This window comes from Protopterus annectens, chromosome 12.part0, assembly GCF_019279795.1.
Source record: "Protopterus annectens isolate FY-2018-M chromosome 12.part0, PAN1.0, whole genome shotgun sequence".
In the NCBI taxonomy this organism is placed as follows: Eukaryota; Metazoa; Chordata; order Ceratodontiformes; family Protopteridae; genus Protopterus; species Protopterus annectens.
Genome location: NC_056746.1, coordinates 1,011,631,296 through 1,011,653,362, shown reverse-complemented (window position 1 = coordinate 1,011,653,362; position 22,067 = coordinate 1,011,631,296). Strand labels below are relative to the sequence as shown.

The following is a 22,067-nucleotide window of genomic DNA, read 5'->3' as shown; positions in this document are numbered from 1 at the left end:
CAGGAATCTATCCCTCCAGCATGTTCTGTTTATTGTGGTGACAAGGTTACGTCCCTAGAGAGTGTAGCTCAGAGGGATTTCTTTAAGTGGAGCATGTCCAACAGCTCTGGGTTTGACATAGCTTTATGTATGTTAGGCAGAGATCGCCTCTGAGTAGGTGATATGCGACAGAGTAAAGCTGTAGTTTTTTTGAGACGGTCTGCATAGGGCATCTGTTTCAGGCCGGTAATCCTCTTTGTGAGGTATTTCTGTGGCCTTTCCAGTAGTTGTAGATGTCTTGTGAGGTACATACCAAAAGGGGCATTGTATTCTATAATGGGTCTAATGAGTGATGAGTAGAGGGGAACAATGACCTCTTTTTTCCTGGATGAGAAAACTTTTGTGATGAGGTGTGCCACGTAGAAGAATTTCCTGACTACTGTGGCGATGCGATTATCAAAGGAGAGACTACTGTCCACCTGAGTCCCAAGGTCTCTTATCACACTTTCGGTGTTAAGTAGACTACCACCTATGTGGTAGTTCATGGGTACAGAGTTTTTACCAAAAGGGATGACAATGCACTTTTTGGCATTGAGCTTGAGGCCGTGGTTTTGACATCAGGCATCTGCCTCAGTGAGGCCCTTTTGTAGGATGTTCACATCGTTAGGAGTTTCGATTATGGCTCCTAGTTTGCAGTCATCTGCGAACTTCATTAGTCAAAGACCTTCTGTGTTAGCCTGTCCATCAGAGAAGTAGATACCAAACAGGAGAGGGCCCAGGACTGAACCCTGTGGTACTGCACTTGTCACTGGTCTGAAGTCAGATTTGGTGTCTGCTGCTTTCACAGTGTGGGTTCTGTCAGTGAGCCATTTGGCAACCAATCTTGTGACATAGGGATTTATACCTAGTTTAGTGAGTTTATCTATAATTCCATAGAGGGGGATGGTATCACTGTGTGCCATTCAGTGGGCAAAAATCCTGAGGTAAGGCTATGATTGAACATGGTACTTAGGTGGGGTGCCAGTTTGTTCTGTAGTTCATGTAGAATGCAGCCTGGGATGTTGTCAGGTTCCCTGGATGCTGTGTTGTTGGCTTTAGAGGGTGTGGTTTTTACCTGTGCAGCCGTAATTACAGGAACTTTGCATTCTTCCGGTATAGAGATGGGCCCTTTAGGGGGTGAGAGGGGGGTAAAGTTAGCACTGAACCTATTTGCCAGGATGTTGGCAGTATCAGTTGGTTCTGTATATTTAGTGCCATTGTGCTGTAACTCAGAGCAGTATCTGAGTGTTGCCATTGAAATTCTTGACATAGCTATAGAATGCTTTGTGGTTGTCTTTAGAAACAGTGGCAATTTTGTTTTCGTAACTAGCTTTGGAGGATTTTATGAGGGATCTCAGCTTCATACTGGGCTGACCAGGGAGTTCCTCCAACCATGAAATTTTACTCTTTTTTGCAACAGATTCTTTCTTCTGTGCATAGTTTAGGTTCATAGGTAGGTACTAGGCTATCAGCCCTAGGGCCTATACAAGCCTAGCTAAAAAGGCACCCTGGCTTTCGCCACCCAAGAAAATTATTTTCCTGTGCCCCTGTCGAGCAGAGCCACAGAGGTGATTCCCGTGGTGAATTTCCTGTTTCCCATCCAATCATCAAGAATTTTTTTGAAGAGTGCTAATGAGTAGCTTTGTTTGATATAGATAGGTAGTTTGTTCCAGAGTATGAGAAGTCTCTGGGACAGGAATCTATCCCTCCAGCATGTTCTGTTTATTGTGGTGACAAGGTTTAGGTCCCTAGAGCATGTAGCTTGGAGGGATTGTGATTTCTTTAAGTGGAGCATGTCCAACAGCTCTGGGTTTGACATAGCTTTGTATGTTAGGCAGAGATCGCCTCTGAGTAGACAATATGCGACGGAGTAAAGCTGGAGTTTTTTGAGACGGTCTGCTTAGGGCATATGTTTGAGGCCAGTAATCCTCTTTGTGAGGTATTTCTGTGGCCTTTCCAGTAATTGTAGATGTCTTGTGAGGTACATACCAAAAGGGGCGATGTACTCTATAATGGGTCTTGTGAAGACTGGCAGAGAAGGGTGAAGGCTGCCAGCCTAGCCAGTTAGAATTTTATAGATAATTTTATCATTTGTAAATATGAATATAAACTACAGGCTTGCTGTCTTAAATGTAAAGAAATACTTTACATGTGGAACTGGAAATAAATGTGATAACAGTGCACTCTATTGACCAAAGTAAAGCATGTGGTGACCCTTTGAAGTAGCAATAGTGCCGAAAAGTCTAGATAAAGAAATTCTTTCTATTGTTTTAACCAAGAGTTAAATTGCTAGATTTAAACATGCAAATGTATTTTTATTGTTCTGTTCCTGACCAGCTCCAAGATAACAAATGGGAGATGTTAAGAATGTAAATGCAGTTAATGTGTAGCCTGGGAACACCAGGAAAGTGTAAAATGATGATGTAATGTTTATCAGAACTGCAGTAGCAATTTAAACAGAGAGAATCAGAAGGCATTAAGCATTTTTCCAACTTACAGCACTCTGCCTGTTTTCTAAAGTAAGTTATCTTAGACGTGTTTTTTTTTAAGGATAGCCAGAAGCTAGAAAGATTAGAATAAATGTTTTCTGTGATGTCAGAACTGTACTACTGATTTTTTAAGTATTTCTGTGTGATCTCTGAACTCTTGACTAGCACTGACTGTGTAGTAGAAAGTATTGTCTTGTGGTTTTAATTATTTATCACTAAATATTTTAAAACCTTTTTAACTGTGGCTGGTTTGTGTAGAGATAATTTATGCTCTTAAGAGTACTTGCATGCCTTTGGTAAAACTGTACAAAGCCACTCTAATAGCTTTATCCCTGGGTTATACTACCAATTGGATAATAATATTGCACAGTAATAACTGGACACCCTTTCAAGGGCCTTTAAGTAGCTGATAAGTATTAGCTAGGTGCTGGCAGTAATTTCTACTATACAGTCTGGGTAAAAGGGGCACAGCTGGAGAACCTGTGCCAGCCTTCCCCAGGAGTGTCTGCGTGGTTGTATAAACTTATCTCAAAGTGTGTGTGTGTCAGCTACTTGGGCAGGGACACAAAGCACTGATTGGACAGAGAGGGTGTTGGAGATTTTAGCTTATCCGGCTAGGCTGAGATCTGGACCCTATAACTGTGTGCTCTTAAGGGAAATTGCACTTTACTGTGTGTATTTGTTATCATTTCCTCATATATGAGATACTCTCTCTGGTGTTAGTGGTGAGGACTGAGGCTCCTTGATTGCTGGGCCAGGGCACGGGCATCACACATATTAATTGTTTGGCAGCGGTGGGATATCCACACCACATATTAATTAGTTGGCAAATACTAATTGGTTTGTAGTGGTGTGGGTAGAGTGAATCCTGTAGCTTGTGTACAGTGAGCTTTGAAGGTGTTTTGTACTCTAAAACAGCCACGCAGTGAATACTCAAGAGTTCAGATCACAATTGTTTTATTTCTTTTGTTAGCTTAGTTAGTCATGGTGAGCAGGCAGCATGTCAGTAGAGGAATATGGAAAGCTGACAAGGAGCCAGCTGGTGGAGATGTGCCAAGCTAGGGGACTGGTGCATGGAAACCTGACTAAGGCAGACTTGATTGCAGCCTTGGTTACAGCTGCATTAGAACACAGCAACCAGGAGCATAATCAGACTGGCAGTGGAGATGTAATTCCCTCAGAGAATGGACAGCTCAACCTTTCTGCAGTGGACTTAAAAATCCAGCTGGAGCTAAACAGACTTGAGTTGGAGGCCAGGCATGTGGAATTAGAAGCAAATGAAAGATTGTGATATTTGTAGGCTGATGAGAATGAGAAACTGTTACGTCTGCAAGCTGAGGAACAAGAGAGGCAAAGGCAGCATGAGAAGGAGATGCTGACTCTTCACCAGAGTCATGGAGGTAATGGGGAAGGGAGTAACTGGAACCAAGAAGTGCAAAAGGTCAGTAAATTTCTTCCGCAGTTTAAAGACGGGGATAATTTTGATAGTTTCATTCATATGTTTGAGAGGGTATGTAAACAGTATGAAGTTGGCCAAGGGCTCTGGGTACAGTTCCTGACCCCCTTACTCCATGGTAAAGCTGTAACTGTTCTGTCTAAAATGTCTGACATTGCATGGTTTGATTATACTGTTGTAAAGAAATGTCTTTTAGAACTATTTAAGCTAACACCTGAAATGTATAGGAAAAAGTTTCATGAGCATAGATGCAAGGCAGATGAAAGTTTGTGTGAATATGTTGCTGAACTGAGCACTTATTTCCATAGGTGCGGAAGTGGATGTCAGGTCACCACTTTTGAATGGCTGGCAGACCTTTTGGTGAGGGAACAAGCCCTTAGCACTTTACCTGAGGACATGAGGATCTGGTTAGATGATAGACAATGTAGGTGAGTTGGGGAAGGAGGGAGATCTATACCTGGCAAGCAGGGCAGCCCTGCACAGGAAGGGGACCCCCAATACTGCTCATGGGTCTAAAGGAACCCATGTTGGGCAGCACAGACTACCCAACAGAATCTGCCAGTAGCATGGGAAGCCACTAGTCCAGGTACATGTCCAGGAGCTAGGGTTAAATGTTTTGAATGCAACCAGTGGGACCATGTGACATACAGGTGTCTACAGAGGCAGGGTGGGGAACCAAAGGTGAGACAGCCAGTAAGTGGGAAAGACAAAACGCCAGTAGTAGGTTGTCTTGGGACAACAAGGGTACCAAACTACAACCAGAGGCTATATCCTATTGTAGTGAATGGCAAAGAGGCCATTGCCAAGAGAGACACAGCCTCTGATATAACCATTGTAAAGCCTGCAATGGTTACAGAGGAGCACTACATGCCTGGGCAGTCCACTCCAGTCAGGGCTTTAGGAGGGATGCCATTCCAAATACCTTTGGGTAGGGTTCATAGGTTCATAGGTTCATAGGTTCATACTAGGCTATCTGCCCGAGGGCATTTACAAGCCTAGCCCATCGTTTTGTGGCTTACGCCACCCCTTTAGTATGGGGAACTATACCCATTATTTTGCTGTGCCTCTGTCGAGCAGTGACACTGAGGTAATCCCTGGGGTATATCTGCGATCTCCCATCCATTGGTCAAGATTTCTCTTGAACAAGGCCAGCGAGGTGCTCTGCCTCACATGTACCGGGATTTTGTTCCACAGCATAGGGAGTCTTTGGGTGATGAATCTATCCCTCCAGCACGTCCTATTAATAGCCGTGTCGAGGTTTAAGTCTCCGCCCTTGTGGCTCTGATGGATCTAGATTTTTGAGGTGAAGCATATTCATCAAATCTGGGTTTGACATGGCCTTGTATGTTAGGCAAAGGTCACCTCTGAGCAAGCGGTGGCGACTGAATAGAGCTGGAGTTCTTTCAGTCGGGCAGCATAGGACAGATTTTGAGACCCTTTATCCTTTTGGTGAGGAACTTTGTGGCATCTCCAGCTGCTGCAAGTGTCGGGTCAGATACATTCGAATGGGGCATTGTACTCAATCATTGGTCTGATGAGTGATGAGTAAAGGGAGACTATGACCTCCCTTGATCTAGATGAGAATCCCTTCATGATAAGGTGGGCAATGTAGAAGGTCTTCCTAACTACTTTAGCTACATGGGTGTCGAATGACAGACTACTATCAACCTGGGTCCCCAGGTCCCTGATAACTTCTTCTGTGCTCAGTGGATTGCCACCTATTTGGTAGCTAGGGGTAACCTTGTTTTTCCCGAAGGGTATGACTATGCATTTTTGGCATTTAACTTTAGGCGTGGCTCTGGCACCAGTTATCCATTTCTGTGAGACCCTTCTGAAGGATATCTGTGTCAGATGTGTTTTCTACTATGGCGCCCAGTTTGCAGTCATCTGCAAACTTTGTCAGCCATAACCCTCCTGTGTTTGCTTGTACTTCGGAAAAGTAGATGCCAAACAAGAGTGGGCCCAGGACTGAGCCCTGTGGGACACCACTTGTGACAGGCTTTGAGTCTGACATGGCGCCAGCAACTCTGACCCTGTGGGTTCTGTCACTCAGCCAGTTTGCAACCCATCTTGTGATGTATGGGTTAACATTTAAGCTGGTGAATTTTTCAATGATACCCGAGTGGGGTATTGTATCGAAGGCCTTAGCCAGATCAAGGTAGGCTGTATGGACTGCCTTTCCCTCATCAATGGCTTTGGTGACTGTTTCGAAAAAGTCAACCAAGTTTAAAAGGCATGATCTGCCTTTGACAAAGCCAAACTGGGTTGGATCCAAAGTCTGCAAATTCCCTATGTCTTTATTTATGAGGTCCATTATGATCCTCTCCATGGCTTTGCAGATAAGGCTTGTCAAGCTAATGGGCCAGTAATTTCCAGGGTCAGTGGAGGCACCGCCTTTGTGAAGTGGGACCACAGTTGCAGTGCGCCACTCCCTGGGTACGTATCCAGAGGTAAGACTTTGATTAAACAGCTGTCCTAGCTGTGGGTTTAATTCCTCATTGAGTTCATGGAGCACACAGCCGGGGACACCATCAGGTCCCATGGATGCTGTGTTTTTTGCTTTGGAGAGAGCAGTTCTCACTTGGGCGCTGGAGATGTTTGGGGGGCTGCAATCGTTTGGTATAGATATCTCTCCTTTTGGGGGGGAGGGGGGGGGAGTTTGCACTGAACCTGTCAGCCAGTATGTTGGCAATGTCTGTAGGATCAGTAATCTTCACATCATTTTGAACTAGTTCTGAGCATATCTGGGAGTTTCCTCCTAGGTTTCTAACATAGCTAAAGAAGGCCTTATGATTGTCTTTTGAGTCTTTAGCTATTTTTCTCTTGACTGGGAGGGTGGATAAGGAAGCCAGCAAGTAGCTGTGTTTGAGGATATACCTGCAGATGTCCTGATAGGGAATGATTTTGATAGTGCAGTACCCTGTGCTTGTGCAGTTAAACATAGTCAGGCTTGGAGACTAGCATGTAAAAATGGTAGCCTGAGGGAGACCCAGACAGACTGCATACTTGCAGCCAGGACTGGTGAGGTGGTTACTTCAGGGAGTGAGCTACGCTGTAGCAGTGAAACTGAAGGTGAGACAAAACTGCTTGTGGGTACTGATGGTCCCTTGGACAGAGTGACTACAAAGGTAGAGGTGAGTAGTAGTATCCGGGCTGACAGTGAGGGACCACTGTCAGAGGATGCCAGACTTCCTGTGGAAGGAGAGCTGAGAAGGGTTACAAGGAGAGAGTTGAGACAGGCTCACCTCTCAGCCCCTACATTGCAAGGCCTGAGGCAGGTAGCTAGGCAGGCACCTGATTCTCAAGGAAAGGGGGGATCTGTATACTGGGACAAAGGGTTACTATACAGAGAGTGGACCCCTGAGGGAGGGCTAGAAGGTGAGAGAGTACAGCAGTTGGTAGTGCCTAGAGTCTACCATCTGGCGCTTCTAGCCATAGCCCATGATATTCCCTTTGCAGGTTATATGGGCATAAAATGTACAAAGAGGCATATTATGCAGAACTTCTATTGGCCTGGAATTTCCAGATATGTAATAGGGTACAGCATGACCTGTGAGCAGTGCCAAAAGGTAGGTAAGGCAGGAGACAAGGTGAGAGCTCCTTTGATGCCTTTGCCTGTGACTGAGGAGCCATTTCAGAGGGTAGCTATGGATATCGTGGGTCCTCTGAGTACCCCAAGTTCCACAGGGAAAAAGTATATCCTAGTGGTAGTGGATTATGCTACACGATACCCTGAGGCAGTGGCTTTGTCCTTCATTGAGGCAGGGAAGGTGTTGAATGCTTTGTTAGAGATTTTCAGCAGGATAGGTTTCCCAAAAGAAATACTGACTGAAAGAGGTGCCAATTTTATGTCAGACCTGCTGGCTTGTCTGTGGAAGTCCTGTGGGGTGAAGCACATGAAGACCACCCCCTACCATCCCCAGACTAATGATCTTGTTGAGAGGTTAAACTCTACAATTGAGTCCATGCTATGGGCATTTGCAGATCAGTTTAAGAGGGAGTGGGACAAATATTTGCCCCATATGTTTGCTTACAGAGAGGTTCCCCAGGAATCCACAGGTTTTTTACCCTTTGAGTTGTTGTATGGGCATAGAGTGAGGGGACCTCTAGATTTAATTTGAGATGAGTGGGAAGGTGAGTGCAAGTCTCACAAGGAGTCTGTTGTGGCATATGTCTTAAACCTCAGGACAAGGCTCAGGAAACTCATGGGCTTGGCCCAGGAGAACCTGGCAGAAGCCCAACAACAGAAAAAGGTGTGGTATGACGAATGCTCAAGCTAGAGAGTATGCTATAGGGCAGCAGGTAATGGTTCTCATTCCTGTCAGACAAAACAAGCTGCAAGCAGCTTGGGCTGGACCCTACAAGGTGGTAAGAAAGGTAAGTGATGTTAACTACATGTTGGAACTGCTAAGCAGATGGCAGGGGCACAAAGTATACCATGTTAACATGATGGAACCTTACCATGATAGGGAGGCCCTTGTGCTAAGCATTTGCAGTGGATTGCAGGAGGAGTCTGAGGGAGATCTGGGGACTGCTCTCCTCAGTGAGGCTTGGGCTGACACCTCAGTGGAAGGGGTAGCAATGTCCCAGCAGCTATCTCCTACCCAGGTTTGAGAAATCTGAGCAGTGTTGCAGGAATTTGTGGACATGTTCACTGGGAAACCAGGGTGCACCCACCTGGTGCAGCACCAGGTGGATACAGGACCCCAAAGACCTATTAGGCAGGCCCCTTATAGGATGCCTGAGAGAGTCAAACAATCTCTGAAGGAGGAGGTACAGGAGATGTTGGAACTAGGGGTGATTCAAGAGTCCAACAGTCCCTGGGCCTCCCCAGTGGTGCTGGTACCAAGGAGGGATGGCAATACCAGGTTTTGTGTGGACTACATGAAATTAAATAGTCACACATTGATGGATGGTTACCCCATGCCTAGGACAGATGAGACCCTAGAGCAGCTGGGTGGGGCTAAGTATCTTACAACCATTGATCATACCAAGGGTTACTGGCAGGTGCCCTTGACTCCCAGTGCTAGAGAGAAGTCAGCCTTTGTGACTCCTTTTGGCTTATATGAGTTCACAAAGGTTCCCTTTGGGATGAAGAATGCCCCAGTGACTTTCCAGAGGCTGGTAGATTGTATCCTAGCAGGCACAGGAGGGTTTGCCCTTGCTTACCTAGATGATATTGCCATCTACAGCCATTTCTGGCCAGATCACCTTCAGCATGTCAGGGAGGTGCTGGGCAGACTACAGAGGGCAGGGTTGACCATTAAGCCAAGCAAATGTCAGGTGGGTATGGCAGAGGTCTCCTACCTAGGACATAGAGTTGGGAGTGGTAAGCTAAGGCCAGAACCTGCCAAAGTGGAAGCCATTCAGGCATGGCCTGCACCTGTTACCAAAATGCAAGTGAGGGCATTTGTAGGTGCTGGGCAGACTACAGAGGACAGGGTTGACCATTAAGCCGAGCAAATGTCAGGTGGGTATGGCAGAGGTCTCCTACCTAGGACATAGAGTTGGGAGTGGTAAGATAAGGCCAGAACCTGCCAAAGTGGAAGCCATTCAGGCATGGCCTGCACCTGTTACCAAAATGCAAGTGAGAGCATTTGTAGGGACAGCAGGGTACTACAGAAAGTTTGTCCCCAGTTATAGTACCATAGCTGCTCCCCTCACAGGCCTGACAAGGAAGAACAGGCCAGATAAGGCAGTGTGGACCCCAGCATGTGAGCAGGCATTCCAGAAGCTTAAAGAAGCTTTGGGAGGACCCCCTGTGTTAGCCAGTCCAGATTACAGCAAAGAATTTGTTGTACAGATGGATGCTTCGAACCATGGGTGGGGGCTGTACTTAGCCATATTTCTTCAGAGGGAGAAGAGCACCCAGTGGTTTATCTCAGCCATAGGCTCCAACCCAGGGAGGAATGCTATGCAGCTGTAGAAAAGGAATGCCTAGCCATAATCTGGGTATTGCAGAAACTTCAGCTTTATCTGTATGGAAGGAAATTCACTGTTATGACAGATGACAACCCCCTAACATGGTTAAACAGAGACAGCCAGCAAAATGCCAAGTTGCTAAGATGGAGCCTAGGGTTGCAAGCATATGATATGTCAGTGCAGCATGGCAGTGGGAGTAGCAATGCCAATGCAGATGGGCTCTCAAGACAGGGAATGGTGTAGGTATACTCAGATAGACGTGACCCTCTAAAGCAGAGTTTCTCAAGGGTCACCTGAAAAACTAGCTTGAGTTTTCCCGGGGGGGGGGGGGAGTAAAGACTGGTAGAGAAGGGTGAATGCTGCCAACCTAGCGAGATAGAATTTTATAGATAATTTTATCATTTGTAAATATGAATGTAAACTACAGGCTTGTCTTAAATGTAAAGAAGTACTGTTACATGTGGAACTGGAAATAAATGTGACAACAGTGCACTCTACTGACCAAAGTAAAGCATGTGGTGACCCTTTGAAGTAGCAGTGGTGCCGAAATGTCTAGATGAAGAAATTCTTTCTCTTGTTTTAACCAAGAGTTAAATTGCTAGATTTAAACATGCAAATGTATTTTTATTGCTCCGTTCCTGACCAGTTGCAAGATAACAAAAGGGAGATGTTAAGATGTAAATGCAGTTAATGTGTAGCCTGGGAACACCAGGAAAGTATAAAAAGGTGATTTAATGTTTATCAGAACTGCAATAGCAATTTAAACAGAGAGAATCAGACGGCATTAAGCATTTTTTCTTGATCATCCAACTTACAGCACTCTGCCTGTTTTCTTATGTAAGTTATCTTAGACTTGTGTTTTCTTTTAGGGATAGCTAGACGCTAGAAAGGTTAGACTAAGCGTTTTTCTGTGATGTCAGAACTGTTAAGTATTTCTGTGTGATCTCTGAATGCTTGACTAGCACTGGCAGTGTAGTAGAAAGTATTGTCTTGTGGTTTTAATTATTTATTATTAAATGTTTTAAAACCTTTTTAACTGTGGCTGGTTTGTGTAGAGATAGTTTAAGCTCTTAAGAGTACTTGCATGCCTTTGGTAAAACTGTACAAAGCCACTCTAATAGCTTTAGCCCTGGGTTATACTACCAATTGGATAATAATATTGCACAGTAATATTTGGACACCCTTTTAAGGGCCTTTGAGTAGCTAAGTATTAGCTGGGTGCTGGCAATGATTTCTACTGTGTAGTCTGGGTAAAAGGGGCACAGCTGGAGAAACTGTGCCAGCCTTCCCCAGGAGTGTCTGTGTGGTTGTATAAACTTATCTCAAAGTGCGTGTGTGTCAGCTACTTGGGCAGGGACAGAGAGGATGCTAGAGATTTTAGCTTGCCCAGCTAGGCTGAGATCTGGACCTTGTAACTGTGCCAGTAGGGAGTTTTATTGGGGACCTGGGGAGCAAGGGAGTGACCAGCCCTGGACTGACTGTGATCTCTGTGTGCTCTTAAGGGAAATTGCACTTTACTGTGTGTATTTGTTATCCTTTCCTCATATATGAGATGCCCTCTCTGGTGTTAGTGGTGAGAACTGAGGCTCCTTGATTGCTGGGTCAGGGCACGGGCATCACAGATCTAATGAGTGATGAGTAGAGGGGAACAATGGCCTCTTTTTTCCTGGATGAGAAACCTTTTGTGATGAGGTGTGCCACGTAGAAGGATTTCCTGACTACTGTGGTGATGTGATTATCAAAGGAGAGACCACTGTCCACCTGTGTTCCAAGGTCTCTCATCACACTTTCGGTGTTAAGTAGACTACCACCTATGTGGTATCTCATGGGTACAGAGTTTTTACCGAAGGGGATGACAATGCACTTTTTGGCACTGAGCTTGAGGCCATGGCTTTGACACCAGGCATCTGTCTCAGTGAGGCCGTTTTGTAGGATATCCACATTGTTAGGAGTTTCAGTTATGGCTCCTAGTTTGCAGTCATCTGCAAACTTCATTAGCCAAAGACCTTCTGTGTTAGACTGTACTTCAGAAAAGTAGATACCAAACAGGAGAGGACCCAGGACTGAACCCTGTGGTACTCCAGTTGTCACTGGTCTGAAGTCGGATTTGGAGTCTGCTACTTTCACAGTGTGGGTTCTGTCAGTGAGCCAGTTGAAAACCCATTTTGTGACATGGGATTTATACCTAGTTTAGTGAGTTCATCTATAATTCCAGAGTGGGGGGTGGTGCCAAAAGCCTTGGCGAGATCTAGATAGGCTGTGTGAACCACCTTACCCTCATCTACGGCTTTGGTGACCGCTTCAAAGAAGTCAATCAGGTTTAGGAGACATGATCTGCCTTTTACAAACTTGAACTGGGTGGGGTCCAGAGTTTGGAGATTACCAATGTCTTTGTTTATAAGTTCCATGATGATACATTCCATGGCCCTGCAGACCAGGTTTGTTAGGCTAATGGGGCGGTAGTTTTTGGGATCCGTGGGGGCTCCCCCTTTGTGGTGTGTGATAACTGTCGCTGTGTGCCATTCAGTGGGCACAAAGCCTTAGGTGAGGCTATGACTGAACATGGTGCTTAGGTGGGGTGCCAGTTCATTCTGTAGTTCATATACCATGCAGCCTGGGATGTTGTCAGGTCCCATGGATGCTGTGTTCTTGGCTTTGGAGAGTGTGGTTTTTACCTGTGCAGCCATGATTACAGGAACTTTGCATTCTTCTGGTATAGAGATGGGCCCTATAGACGGTGGGGGAGTAAAGTTAGCACTGAACCTGTCTGCCAGGATGTTGGCAATATCAGTTGGTTCTGTATATTTAGTGTCATTGTGCTGTAACTCAGAACAGATTTGAATATTGCCATTGAGATTCTTGACATAGCTATGTGGTTGTCTTTAGAATCAGTGGTGATTCTGTTTTCATAACTAGCTTTGGAGGATTTTATGAGGGATGTCTGCTTTTTACTGAGGCTGACCAGGGAGTTCTTCCAGTCATGGGATTTTACTCTTTTTTGGCAACAGTTTCTTTCTTCTGTTGTAGAGTTGTTTATGGTAGGGGACTACCAGATTGGCTTCCTTTTTTTGGAGGATAGCACCTTGGTTCTGTTAGGGATAGCATGAACCATGCACTCATGTAAGTGCTTATAAAGTGCATTTGTGTAGGATTCAGCAGTCGTACCTCTATTGTCCATCTGCATGGATGTTGTGAAGTTTGCCACTTCTGTCTTAAGAGCATGAAGAAGGCTTTGGAGAAATTTTTTACAGTGGTTTCCCTAATGGGGGTGGGGGCGGGATGTGGATGTCTAGGCTAATTAGCTTGTGGTCAGATCTGACCAACGAGGAATTGACCTCTGGTGTGGAACACCGGTCACCCATGTTGATAATGACCAGGTCTGGGATATTGCTGCCCCCATTGGGGGTGTGGATAAGTTGATCCAAGGTGTTGGAATTTATGAATTCCAGAAAACGTTGAGCAAAAGAGTTGGTACATGAGTAGTTTTCTCAGTTAATGGTGGGGTAGTTGAAATCACCCATTATTAGGGTTTGTTTATGGCAGGGGACTACCAGATTGGCTTCCTTTTTTTTGGAGGATAGGTTATACCCTAATATTTTCCAGTGTATTAAGAAATGAGGAGTGGGAATCCTGGAGCATGGTGGGGGATCTATAGCAAGTTACAATTTAGATTGTGGTCTTGCCCAGAGTTAGTTGCACTTGGATAATCTCGGATGCATTATGCTAAGCAACTAGCCTGGAGGTGTGGATATCCTTAATGAATATGGACATGCCGCCACCTTTACTGTTTCGGCCCAGGTTACATGGCCAAAAGGTGTGGTATGAATTATAGCTTGGTAATGCAGGGGTGCTCTCTGGAGCCTTGAACCAGGTCTCTGTCACTGCACAGATGTCGATATTCTCCATTTTAAGGCGTGCCTCAAGTGAATGAATTTTGAGGTTTAGACTTCTAGCATTGAGTAGCATTACCCTCAGGTTTTGCTTGCTTGTACCTGTTATGGTGGTGAATTTGTCATTTGAACCTTGCCTAAAAAAGGCACTATAGGGCTGGCAAGAGCTTTAGCCAGTATCCGGAATCCCAAAGACGACAGGTGCAGGCCATCTCTAGCAAAGCTTCATGGTCTGTCGATGATGTCATCCCAGGCAGACAGATACTGGATCCCCTTAGAATGACACCAGACGTTCAGCAAATTGTTGAAGTCAATCATTTTGTCCTTGTACTGTGGTATCATTCTGGGTGATGGCAGGATGCTACTCAGGGCTAGGGATATACCTGCCTGGGCTACAAGATTGGAGTGTTCCTCCATGTCTCTTTTCATGTAGTCCAGGGAGGTATGTCTCAGGTCATTCACACCAACATGGACAATGACAGAGTCATATTTGTACTTGTTGTGGAGTGACCTGAGTGCGTGCATCATGTGGTGGATCCTGGCACCTGACAGGCAGCTGACAGTAACTTTCTCCTTGTTTAGCCTGGTGAGTGGAACATCAGTGTGCCTGACTATAGAGTCACCTATGACTAGAGTGTTGGGTATGTTGGTATGCCTTATTGGCTGTGGTTGAGTGGCACACTGAGTTTGTGGGCTATGTGTCATTTGGGTTGTGTTGGGGGGGTGGAGGTTGTATGTGTTTCTGCTTTGGAGGGCTCAGTTGCTTGAGCAGATTTTTATTGAGAGCCTCCATGCATGTTGGTGTGTGTTTTGTGTTGCTATGAGTGTGTTTTGGTGGTGTAGGTTTTGAGGGACTATGTGTTGAGTGTGGTCTAGTGCAAGTGTTTACCTTCTCCTCTTGACTGTCTAGTCCAGTCTTGGGTGAAGAGAGCTTTGCTTCCAGTTTGGCTATATAAGTGCATCTCTCACAGGTTGTAGTGTTGGGTGGTAGGAGGAGAGGGCTGTCTGTGTACATGAGGCAATTGCTGCATTGCCCCAAGATGCCCAGATTCATCAGATAGACAGGAGAAAACACTGGGAGCTGACCCTTAGGCATGCCTGGATAGGTGCTTATTTATTAAGTACTAAAAACTGTTTTCCTCTAGACAAGTGAGGAAAGTTGAGTGCTGTAGTAATTTGTAGCTTATTTAGTGGTTACGAGTTCTGAACAAGTGCTGAGCTGAAAGAAACAGATTTGAGTGCTAAAACTAAAAATCTGGCTAGTTCTAAGGGAAAAATTGAAGAGCAGACTTTATGGCACCAGGAATAGTTTAACCGTAGCTAAGCGGCGATGCATAAAGTGTATTTTTTTTAATATATAACAGTAGCAAATGAGCAAACTGAGTTAAACAAATTAACCAATAAAAAGCTAAAAACTGAGCCCCATTCCAGCAGTCTTCAATCAGACAAGTTCTAACTCCACACTCCTGTAACTAGGGTGCAGGGGAACCTTCTCCAAAATAAGATGGTCTGGATTAGTGCTCAAGTTATAAAAACAAAGCTAGGTTCAGCAGGTCTGAATTTAGTCTATGCTACAGCAAACAAGGTGTACCAGTTTCAGAAAGAAACAGTTCAAATAAGCAGGCACAATAAGCTTTTAACCAGAAACACCCAGCTCAGAATGGCAGAATCTACCCTCTCCTCCCACAAGAGTGCAGACCACAACTTCTTAATGTAAAAAAACTGGCCTGAAGCCCAAGTGCTTAAACAGAACTAATACTCTCTTAGAATAACAAGACACTAAGCCTTCAATCAGCAACTCCCAACTTAGAAGGATGTAAGCTACCTGTCCTGACACAACAGTGCAGACCACAAACCTTCTTAATGTAAAACAACTGGTCTGAAGCCCAAGTGCTTCAACCAAAGGCTTAGAATAACAGTTATGATTTAATCAGGCTACTAACAAGCAGTAATATATGCAGCAGAATAAATGCAATAAAGTAGGAAGAAACACAAATACAGTAATAGCAAATGAAAAAAGTGCATTTTTTATATAACAATAGAAAACGAGCAAACTAATTTAAACAAATTACCCAATTAACCAGTAAAAAAGCTCAAAATTGAGCCCTATTCCAGCAGTCTTCAATCAGACAGGTTCTAACTGCACTCTACAAAAAAGATGGCCTGGATTAGTGCTCAAGTTATACAAACAAAGCTAGATGCAGCATGCCTAAATCTAATCTATGCTACAGCAAACAAGGTGCATCAATTTCAGAAAGAAACAGTTCAAATAAGCAGCCACAATAATCCTTTAACCAGAAATTCCCAGCTCAGAAGGGCATAATCTAACCTTGCCTCCCACAAGAGTGCAGATCACAAACCTTCTTAATGTAAAATAATTGGCTTGAAGCCCAAGTTCTTAAACTAGAACTAATACACTTATAGAATAACAGACACTGAGCCTTCAATCAGCAATTCCCAATTTAGAAGGATGTAAGCTACCTGGCATGCCACAACAGTGCAGACCACAAACCTTCTTAATGTAAAACAACTTGTCTGAAGCCCAAGTGCTTAAACCAAAAGGCTTAGATAACAGTTACAATGTAATCAGGCTACTACCAAACAGTAATAAATGCAGCAGAATAAATACAATTGAGTACTTTTAAGAAGAGGTAAAAGCAAAATAAAGTGCACATTTTTTTTTTTTAGTAAAGTGCAAGGAGAGAGGAAGAGAGGAAGGAAGAGCAGAGGTTAAGAACCTAAGTGGGTTGGCCTTCTCAGAGTTTGTTTATGGCAGGGGACCACCAGATTAGCTTCCTTTTTTGGGAGGATAGCATCTTGTTTCTGTTAGGGATTACACGATCCATGCACTTGTGTAAGTGCTTATAAAGTGCATTTGTGTAGGATTCAGCAGTCATACCTCTATTGTCTGTCTGCATGGGTGTTATGAAGTTTGCCACTTCTGTCTTAAGAAGCATGAAGTTGGCTTTGGAGATATTTTTTACAGTGGTTTCCCTAATGGGGGGTGGGAGCAGGATGTGGATGTCTAGGGTGATTAGCTTGTGGTCGGATCTGACCAACGAGGAACTGACGTCTGATGTGGAACACTGGTTGCCCATGTTGGTATTGACCAGGTCTAGGATATTGCTGCCCCTGGTTGGAGTGTGGATAAGTTGATCCAAGGCATTGGAATTTATGAATTCCAGAAAATGTCGAGCAAAAGAGTTTTTACATGAGTAGTTTTCGTAGTTAATGGTGGGGTAGTTGAAATCACCCATTATTAGGGTGTTAGGTTGTACCCTAATATTTTCCAGTGTAATAAGAAATGAGGAGTGGGAATGCTGGGGCATGGTGGGGGATCTGTAGCAAGTTACAATTTGGATTGCGGTCTTGCCCAGAGATAGTTGCACTTGGATAATCTTGGATGCATTATGCTGAGCAACTAGCCTGGAGGTGTGGATATCCTTAGTGAATATGGACATGTCTCCGCTTTTAGTGTTTCGGTCCAGGTTAGGTAACCAAAAGGTGTGGTATGAATTATAACCTGGTAATGCAGGGGTGCTCTCTGGAGCTTTGAACCAGGACTCTATCTCTGCACAGATGTCGATGTTCTCCATTTTAAGGAGTGCCTCGAGTGAGTGCATTTTGAGGTTTAGACTTCTAGCATTGAGTAGCATTACCCTCAGATTTTTCTTGCTTGTGCCTGTTATGGTAGTAAATTTGTCATTTGGACATTGCCTAAAAAAGGCACTATAGGGGTGGCAAGAGCCTTAGCCAGTATCTGTAATCCCAAGGGCGACAGGTGCAGGCCATCACTGGCAAAGCATCATGGTCTGTTAATTATGTCATCCCAGGCAGACAGATACTGGATCCCCTTAGAATGACACCAGAAGCTTAGCCAATTGTTGAAGTCAATCATTTTGTCCTTGTACTGTGGTATCATTCTGGGTGATGGCAGAATGCTACTCAGGGCTTGGGTTGTACATGCCTGGGCTACAAGATTGGAAAGCTCCTCTACGTCTCTTTTCATGTAGTCCAGGGAGGTACATCTCAGGTCATTCACACCAACATGGACAATGACAGAGCCATATTTGTACTTGTTGTGGAGTGACCTGAGTGTGTGCATTATGTGGTGGATCCTGGCACCCGACAGGCAGCTAACAGTAACTTTCTCCTTGTTTAGCCTGGTGAGTGGAACATCAGTGTGCCTGACTATAGAGTCACCTATGACTAGAGTGTTGAGTATGTTGTTATGCCTTATCGGCTGTGATTGAGTGACACACTGAGTTTGTGGGCTATGTGTCTTTTGGGTTGTGTTGGGGGGGTGGAGGTTGCTTGCATTACTGCTTTGGAGGTCCCTGTTGCTCGGGCAGATTTTTATTGAGAGCCTCCGTGAATGTAGGTGTGTGTTTAGTGTTTCTACATGTGTGTTTTGGTGGTATAGGTTTTGAGGGACTTTGTGATGAGTGTGGTGTGCTGCAAGTGTTTACCTTCTCCTCTTGACTGTCTAGTCCAGTCTTGGGGAAGAGAGCTTTGCTTCCAGTTTGGCTATATAAGTGCATCTATCACAGGTTGTAGTGTTGGGTGGTAGGAGGAGAGGGCTGTCTGTGTACATGAGGCAATTGCTGCATTGCCCCAAGATGCCCAGATTCATCAGGTAGACAGGAGAAAACATCGGGAGCTGACCGTTAGACATGCCTGGATAGCTGCTTATTTATTAGGTACTAGACAAGTGAGGAAAGTTGAGTGCTGTAGTAATTTGTAGCTTATTTAGTGCTTACAATGAGTTCTGAACAAGTGCTGAGCTCAAAGAAACAGATTTGATTGCTAAAACTAAAACTGGCTAGTTCTAAGGGAAAATTTGAAGAGCAGATTTTATGGTGCCGGGAACAGTTTAACCCTAGCTAAGCGGCGATGCATAGTGTTTTTAATAATTTTTTTTAGATAAGCTACCTAGTGCTTACTACTCCCACTGATAGGCTAGAAGGCTTCCCTCCAACACAGAAAGGCTTTGGGTCTCAGAAGCTTACAAACCATCCTGGATACAGCAAATCTGTATCTGGACTAGATTACTTACAGGAAAGACAGGAAACAAGCTTAGAATTTTTTTTTTCTTTTTGGTAAAGTGAAAAGGGAAAAAGGAGGAGCAGAAGATAATTCAAGGTTAAGAAACTAAGTGGGTTGGCCTTCTCAAATGTTCTCCCCCTATTAGGTAGAATGAGGTAATGACACTAGACTGGGAGGAGTGTCCCAGATCAAATTTACAGTAGGGGTGGGGAACTGCAAAGCCACCAAGTATAAGAACAGGATACCAACAGGGAGGAAGGGTGGGAAACAAAAATCAGAACAAACTCAAACAGATGCTTAACAATTGTAGAAAAATTCTAGTTAATACCTCACACACAGTGAAACTAGCTATAAAATTATGCAGCAGACAGTAAATGTGCTATAAATAACTCGTAAAAAAATAAGCAAAAACAGGATACTTAATGTTATATATCACAGATCAGTTTGCTCAGTGCCCTTTCTCTGATTAGCTCAGTGTGAAGTGGCACAAACACTCACAAGTTAACTTCTTAAGTAACAAAGTTGAAACCTGAAACAACTTTAAAGAAAGCTCGAAAGAACCAATGAGGTGCTTACTCCAAGCCATAGTCCAGGTAACCTCAATCAGCCAATGACCATAAAAACTTCACTCTCACTGAAATGCTATACTGGCTTTGGTTAAACTAAGATGGCCTGGATCATGTGCTCAGACACACAGCCTCTACCAACAAACAACTAGGCCCAAAACACAAGCCTGAATATGGGACAATGCTACAACTACCCACACAACTAAGGTAGAAAAAACTGCAGAAATGTTTAAACAGATAAAGGAGCAAGGAGACTCTAGAGAATGCTTTTAAGTGCATATAATTAAGTTATATGATACACTCCTTGGCAGGAAATCAGAACAAACAAACGCAGATGCTTAACAGTTTTAGAACATTTCTAGTTAATACCTCAGACACACTGAAACTCACTAGAAAAGTATGCAGCAGACAATAAAAGTGCTATAAATAACTCATAAAAATAAGCAAAAAAACAGGATACTTAATGTTATATATCACAGATCAGTTTGCTCAATGCCCTTGCTCCGATTAGCTCCGCCCAAGGTTGTGTGCTCAGTGCCTTTCTCTTCACTGTGCTTACCCATGACTGTATTGCAAAATGTAAGTCAAACCATGTTATAAAATTAAATGACAATACCACAGTTGTGGCTGTCTTTAGTGGTAGGAATGAACATAACTTCAGGGATGAGTTGAGCACTTTAATTGCCTGGTGTGACAGGAAAAATCTGGACCTGAATGTTAATACAACCAAAGACATGATTATGGACTTCAGGAGAAAGGCAACAGTTCACCAACCACTCACTATCAAAGGGGAGGGTGTAGAGAAAGTCAAAACAACCAAGTTCCTGGGCCTTTATATCTCTGATTACCTCTCCTGAGCTGCTAATACAAACCATATATTCAGGAAGGTTCAACAGAGGCTTCACCTGCTGAGAAAGCTCAAAAAGGCCAGGCTCCCACTGTCTGCTCTTACCACTTTTTACAGGGGAGCTATCAAGAGCTTCCTCACTAGCAACTTCATAGCATGGTTCAATAACTGTACAGTTGTTGAGATGAAGAAACTACAGAGGGTGGTGAGGGTGGCTGAGAAAATCTTGGGCACAAACCTTCCATCTATTCAGGAGCTTTTCTTTACAAGAGCAAGAAAGAGAACATACAAAATACTAGCTGATTTGACCCATCCGGGCCACAACTGGTTCTCATAACTTGCGTCTGGAAGGAGGTACAGCAGCTTCTACTGTAGGACTACCAAATTCAGGAACAGTTTGTATCCTATAGCTGTGAGACTTATTAACTCAGACACCAACCATAATACCTAATACATTGAAGCATCTTTTTCGCTTAATCCTGCTGCTCTGAGCAATTACCACCCTGCAATACTATTATGCAATATGATGTCTATACTGAGTCACTTCTAAGGTTAAAGAGTGCAATATGGTAACTAAACAGCTGCTATTCACTAGTCTCTATTTATTCTCCTTCTTAACAGTGTATTTATCACTGGATAATGGGTATTGAATGTGCTTATGTAATGTGAACTACCTCTTGCATGTCATATGTGTTGTTATTTTCCTTCCTATGTTATTCATTAATACTGCTGTATTTATGTTATTTGCACTGCATTTTTGTCGTGAGCTGACATTTGTCATTTCATTTAGGCTGCACTTGTGTGGTCCTAAATGACAATAAATTTTCTTTGAATTTGAATTTTTGAATTTGAATTTGGAATCATGAGTGGGCACAATGTAAGTTCTGCAGGAAGGAATGGAGGAGGTAGTAACTATAAAGGGGGAGGTATAATTGACATTGTACCCCTGATTTCTGATGATTGGTGTAGTTGTGTTAATGATTTTGTTTAAGCACAGTGAGGCTAAATTGCAAAGATATACAGAGATAATACATTCATTTAAATAAATACCCCTAGATTGTCTTTGCAGGCTCCTATAGGTGGAGGAACCAAGCAGTGGAAATTGTAACAGCTAAGTTCCTATTGTCTACTTGACCGACTGTCAGGTATATGCATGTCAAACTATGACATTTTCAGTTTCTGGTTCTTTTTTTAGTTATAATTATCATTTTTTTTATTGAAAACATTTGCTGTTTCCTTTCTTGTGATCCATGAATATTTTTGATTATTCAGTTACATGTTTTAAGGAATAAAAAACGCTGAACTCCTAAGCAGTTAAACAGACTGCTGCAGGTTTTTTCATGTATTTTACAGATGAGGTCATGTTTTTAAAGTTAACTAACCTATCTGTGCCTCTGCAAACTATGTGCCGATGGCTGTGGAAAATCGTAATTAAAATAACACAGCATATGTCAAATAACATAAAAATGATTTCTTTAATTACATTATTAGCTATGTCTCTTTTGGTTTGCATCATATGTATCATGAGCATATTTTAAAAACCTGAAGTGCTGTATCACAGAGGAAAATGCTGTTTGTTCTTGACCCTTCAGCTGCAGACGGTATTCAATCCTCAGCTAATTATTTTAGAACAAGAAGCCTTGGGCATCATTTACAAGGAATTCCTCAGACTTTTTATCCATCATTTAACATTTATTCTAAAGATTACCTGGTTTATAACTTTAATACTTAATGTTTCCTATCAGTAGTGAATAATTACCTATTAAATGAAATGTAAGAAATGGAAAAAAGAATGAAGCTGTGGTGTAAGGTAAAGTGATTTACAATGCAACA

The 22,067-nt window shown here is 43.5% G+C and overlaps 1 protein-coding gene across 2 annotated transcripts in view; it reads left to right on the top strand.

The window, feature by feature from the left end:
* The window catches only part of TSHZ2 (teashirt zinc finger homeobox 2), a 1,160,839-nt gene that overhangs the window by 643,147 nt on the left and 495,625 nt on the right, over positions 1–22,067 (top strand). The window lies entirely within an intron of this gene.